This window comes from Aotus nancymaae, unplaced genomic scaffold (genome assembly GCF_030222135.1).
Source record: "Aotus nancymaae isolate 86718 unplaced genomic scaffold, 86718_ANA_hifiasm-v0.15.2.pri h1tg000010l, whole genome shotgun sequence".
Lineage (NCBI taxonomy): Eukaryota > Metazoa > Chordata > Mammalia > Primates > Aotidae > Aotus > Aotus nancymaae.
This window is the reverse complement of record NW_026988421.1, coordinates 26,000,753-26,006,784: the sequence shown is the minus strand read 5'-3', so window position 1 is coordinate 26,006,784 and position 6,032 is coordinate 26,000,753.

The window sequence follows — 6,032 nt, the reverse complement described above, 5'->3', positions numbered from 1 at the left end:
GCTTTCTTCTACAATATTTATCTCAGATTTCTGAACCCTGAAAAAGCATTTGTTCTACTCTCGTTGTATGAAGATTATTGTCCCTGAAAGGGTCAAGGCAAAATAGAAGTAGATAGTTGTGCTTTTTCTCTATCTCCTGTTCCCATTACACCCTCTGCTTCAAGTAATGGATCCATTTTTTTTTCCTTTCTAAACTACATGACAGCTCATGTATCTTGAGATTCTCCACAGTGACTAACATCATGCCTTACTTGTTATAGGTATATTAGAACTCTTTTAGTTGCGAGGGACAGAAATTCAACTCAAACTTGCTGAAACCAGAAAACCTTTTAGAAACAGAAATATGTAACAACTTGATTCAACATCAGACAAGCTTTGAATCCAGTTAGCTGTAGAGATGCAAATGACACCATCAGGACCTAGATTTTCTGTCTCTCTCTCTACAGTGCATCTCTCTCTGATTTCACTCAGAGAAAGCCTCCCTCCTCATGGGAGCTCCAGAATTACGTTTCAGAGTGTCAAGCCCTGGGAAAAACAAAATTCTTCTTACTTGATTGCCCAAGCACAAGTCTCAGGGTCATCTCTTGTTTGACTTGGTTGACTTGAATTATGTCATGTGTTCATTCCTGAGCCAATCACCATGACCATGAGCATATTACTCTCTGATTGGCCTGACCTTGGTCACATGCCTACCATGGTGCTTGGACTACAGTGACCTCCATAATAAAGAACAGTGAGAGAGTGAGCTTCCTAGCAGGAGCTGGATGGACAACAAAAACTGTCTGATGTGAACTAGGACCATGAAGGAGAGGCCAGTCAAAGCAGAAATAAGGTGAGAAATGCCAACTTCTCTTAGTCCTCCAATCTCCACATATTGCCTCTAATTGGCTAGTCTACAAGGCAGCTAGTGAGAAGTCTGGAAAATGTCATTTTCAGGACAAAAGAGAGGAATATATCTGAGACCAAGGAGGCAAATTAATGACACCCTCCTTGTAGCTAGAAATGAATTAAGATTGCTTTCCCATGGAAAATTAACAGCTTCATCTTAATCCTTTTCTTTGCCATAGTAGAAGAATGTGAAGCCTTTCTGCTATTGAGGAAAGGGAGACTCAGTTTTTCAGTTGGGCCACAGGTCCTAGAGGATACTGAGACAGCCAGGTGGGAGGGGGTCCCCATCCTGAGCACTGGGGTGGAGCCTCAGGAAGTTCCCACTGTTTGCAAGTGCCACACAGGAAGCCTGGTCCCTCCTCTTCCTGTGTGGAACCTGGGCTTCCAATGGCTGGCAGGAAGTGCTCTAGCAGGGACTCTAGCCTAATGAGAGTCATTGTTTCCCCCTTTCTTTTCACCCAGTAAAGCCCTGTCTTACCATTCAAATTGTCTGCAAGCCTGAATTTTCACAGCTGTGGGACAAAGAACTAAGGAAAAGTCCTGCAACATTTTTGGCACCCAACGTGGGGTGAGAGAAGCGGTGAGTAAAACGAGGACTCAAACCCTCACACTGTTGCTTCTAAGCCTTTTCATCCTCAGACTTCTGAACATGGAGGAAACCATACCCCCATCCCCTGTCACTCCCAGGCCTTTTCATGGCCTTTTCTTTCCCTTTTCAGGGACAAACTGGTGAGCAGCAGCTCCCCACCACTTCTCACTCCCTGCCAGTGCTGGGATGCATGGCCCAAGGGTCCTACATAGCTGGTTGGCTGGTTCCCTGCCACAAGCTGCCACAGTCTTCCCTTCCCCTTCCCCTTCCCCTTCCTCTCCCCCAGCCAAAGGGTTTGCTCCATCAGACAGTAATTAAGCTTAAACCTTTTACCCTGGTGGAGGAAACTGTTGCATAAGAATAAGAGGTTCTTCCCCAGTATTTCTTTCCTTTCCTCTTCTCCACCCTGTTGGCAGTTAACTTTTACATTTTTTTTTTTCTTTTAGGAGATGTTTTGCTAGGCCTGCCCTCATCAACTATCACTGTGTAGTCTCTGCAAAGTTTTGGTTGTGAAATCAAGCCTCCATCTTGTTTTACATCCTGAGGGCATGGCTTGTAACTCCTGTGGCAAGGCCTTGTTTAGCAATTCTGTCTTAGGGAATAAGTTTCTTTCTGGTTTGGTATCTGCATGTTTTCCTAGCTCTGTCTCTTAAAGGACTCCATCCAGCGACTGGGTTTTCTTCTGCCTGTCTATGTATGTACTGTGTGTGATGTTTAAGCTTAAAAAAACCAAGTGCTTGGATCTAATATTTTAAAAAATGAAATCTGTGGTACCTTTCAGTTCATGTGACTTTAATCTTTGAGAAATAAAAGCAGCCCTAAAGACTACTGGTAAAATGCAGGTCAGATCCAACGTTTTGATCAAGTGTTTTGAGGTTATAAACTGGTTTTTGGGTTTTGAGAACTATTTGACTTGCATGCTTCACAATTGGTAAGGCCTGGGGAATGGAATTAACCACACTCTTAACTAAGAAGGCAAACCTTAGCTGCAGTTAGCACACAAAGCAACTTATCAAGTTTTACCTTAAAGTTAAAAATTGTTAGGAATTAATTGAAACTACCAGAAATAGATTTACATGCAAGGTGGGTAAGAACAATAAAATGTGTTTTTTAGTAAATGGTTATAAGAAGGCATGGAATGTAAACTTTTGCCTATGGTTAAAGGATTGTTTTGGTTTAATTAGAAAAAAGCTGAAGGTTCAAAGAAGTGGTGGAAGAATTGTGGAAATTAATTTTGCAAAAGAGGTTCTCTGTGTGAAGATACTGACTAAATTCAAAAAGGAGTATTATATGGTTTTTCTGTTAATTGAGCATTGAAATAAAAGCATAACAAGGTTTTCCTAAGGTGCCAATCTGCTCTTTGGCAAAATTTGTAAAGGGTTATAAAAGGTTTTTGCTTTAAAATTTCTTAGTCATCATTTTGGCAAAATAAATAACTTATGGCAATCTGTAATTCTATTTCATAATATCAAGTGTTTTCAACCTCAAAGATATTCAACAGGCTTACCCAAATCAAACTTCAGTTTCAAAATTGTCTTTCCTGATGTCTGGCTTTTTAGATGTTTCAGAGGGCCCCTGAAAAATTCAGAAAAAAGAGGTAAACAGGATAATTTGACATGTTTAGGTACATGGGATTGCCAAAATCATGTTCAATCTTCTTCAGGTTGTATTTCTGTGAATAATGCTAATATATGTTCCAACATTTTATGGGATTTAAAAAATTCTAATGTCTAAAGAATATGCTGTCAATCATAATTAAGGTTGTTATGTTATTATAAACCATGGAGATAACCAAACTTCTTTGTCAATCATGTTTCTAACTGTAATCACCCTGGACATTTTGCTATTGTTGTCATATACAATTGTCTTGTTTTAATCCTTTTCAAAGATGGTTTATAACGAGCTCTAGAACTTTAACAGGTGCTCCAAGTAAGTCTTCTGATACTTTAGAGATTGTAACTGTAAGGCTGGTTGCCTCGCCGGGAGCTCAGACACGCCCACTCCCCCTCCGGGAGCTTAGACATGCCCCCCTCTCCATGCCTAGAAACCACATCATGATCCCGCACCCACTTCTGCACTCAGCACTAGGCTCTGCACTCAGCACCTAGCCAGCCGTTGAAGAATCCCGACAAAATTTTAAAAAGCCCCGCCAGAACCTGCCCAATAGCATTCTGTCCCATCCAGGTCCCACTTCCCCTGGGTGGCCCGCTCACCGGAAATCCCGCCTATCTGCCAATAGCAGCTTGCCACGTCCATGTCCTGCTCTCCCACAACCAATCAAACGCCTCCACTCCCTATAAAATCCCACGTCTGAGAGGTGTCTGTGCGACTTCTCCGACTCCTCCTATCGGACCACAGAACCTCACCCAGGAGCCGATTAAATTTCTTCATTCCAATAACTGGCCTCTGTTGCCTCTCATTTAACCCTTACAGTAACGTTGGAATAAAGGAAAATGTACAGGACTCATAAAGAGAGGAAATATTAAGTAAAACAAAATTTAACTAAATGAACCGAACTTAGGAAGCTGAAGCAAATCTTTCTGACTTTTGCTTAGAATATTGCTGATCCTTGTTTTGTTTTTCAGAGTCAAGGAAACTTATTTTGAACTATTTATGGCCTTTAATAAGTAAGGTATACACTCCTGTGATAAAAATTCAGAGCATATTTGTTTCTCTCTGCCTAGTTCTTCTAGAATTTGGAAACTATCTGTGAGTATTCTTATGGCAATATAGTTGTTTGCATCAGTGCAATAAGAATCCATTTTTCTTTTGCAACAGAAAACAATTGGAGAAAGCTAATGAATAGTTAATAATTTTACCAAAGCTTTGACTGGAAGGGTATGCTTCCCTTTAAGGAGTCATGCTTGACTTCAGAGCTGATAAAAGCTCAGTGGGGAAACTGATCTCATACCCTTGCCTACACAGTCCCTGTACAGGGTTCCTGACCTGTGGTCAGTAAAGGATGTCATTTTCTAACAGGTCTAGGAGCTCCAATTTTATTTTGGGACCTTAAGAGAGGAGAAGCACCCAACTCACAGGTGCTTGAGGATGCAAACCCATGGTTGGGCTCAGCTTTAAAAGGTCTTATCTAAGATTCCTCGTGGAACAAATTTACATCAAAGCCAATCCAAAAAACCTATGTAGAAAGAATTTTCTTGCTGCACTTTATGCAAATAATCAGGTCAAGTATAAGACTAAAGTCTATTTTGCAAACCACTCAGTTCTATGATGTCTTGTTTTTTTAACAAACATGAGGACTATAGAGGGATAAATTATGTTCCAGAACTTACCATACATTTGTCATTAACTCCTAAAGTAATTAGTTGTTTTTAAGTTTTCACCTACATTTTAGACTAACCCTGTTTGCTCCTTTGAACCAACCAGCAGTCCCTGGCTGCAGCTCAAAAATAACAAAAGGGATGGGTAATGTAAAAATCTGGATCAATATTCTAGTTCTGAGCAATTATCCTGCAAATCCTGCCAGGTGATGGGAATAAACAGGATGCCCATCACTCAGAGGTTTCCTTTTTGGGAAAGTAAGGCCAAGGGAGCTAACCAAAGCCAAGCACCATGCACCCAAATCTTAGCAAGCATAACTATAGCCACCAGTTATCTGGGTGTGTCAGAAGGCATCCTTTCCTTTCCCTTGTTGGAGGAGGACTCAGTTCCACAGTGTCACCTTAGCATTTGGCTTATGACAAGGAGTCCATGCAATCCCCTTAGAGACACATTTTTGTCCCAAACTCAATTCCAAGCTTGGGTCAAAACCCTAGGAAGGAAAACTTGACCAAAGGGATACAGAGGCAGATGACAACAGAGGTTAAAAAGCACAGCTCAGGTGAGTGTGGCTGATTCCTGCTGATTAAGCCAAGCCCAAGCTTCCTATTTCATGGACAAAGGCCATGTTAATATCCATGGCATAAATGAGGTCTAGGGAACTCCAAAGCTACTGACAGTAGAGGGGATAGAGGTACAGGTGAGAGCGGATAATTCCTATTCTCAAGGCCCTCCCTGCTTCATGAGTGCAAGCCACTTTGGCACTCACGGTGGGACCTGCCAAGGTCACTGGGACTAGGGGCTGTAAGTATGGAAGAGGGAAAGAGGACTCTTTCCTCTCTCCCTCATGTATCCTAGGTATCTGCTAAGAGTATCTGCTAGGAAGAGAAGGGAACCAGGGACATCTGCTCCCCTCTTTCTAGATAGGTAGCCATTCATCTTCCATCTGTACCCCTTCAGAATGCATCCTGAACCCCTGGGACTCCTCTGAAAAAATACCCTTTATTTTTTCCTCTCTCCTCCTCTGTCCTCTCTAGGTAATTGTGTCTCTGTACTATGGGATACTACCCTCAGATGCATTCTCCAAATTGGAAAGAGTTAATTTTCCAAACCTTAAACTGATTGGCTTAGGATAGGGCTCAGAGAAAAGGAACCCAGAAGGCCAACATTCCAGCAAAAGGGTAAAGTTTTTTTTGCCAGTCAGGCTTTTGGCTTCTGTCTCCCTGTGCAAACTGGTAAAAGGCCTCAGAATTTTTTAGCTGTCTTTACTCTGCCCCTT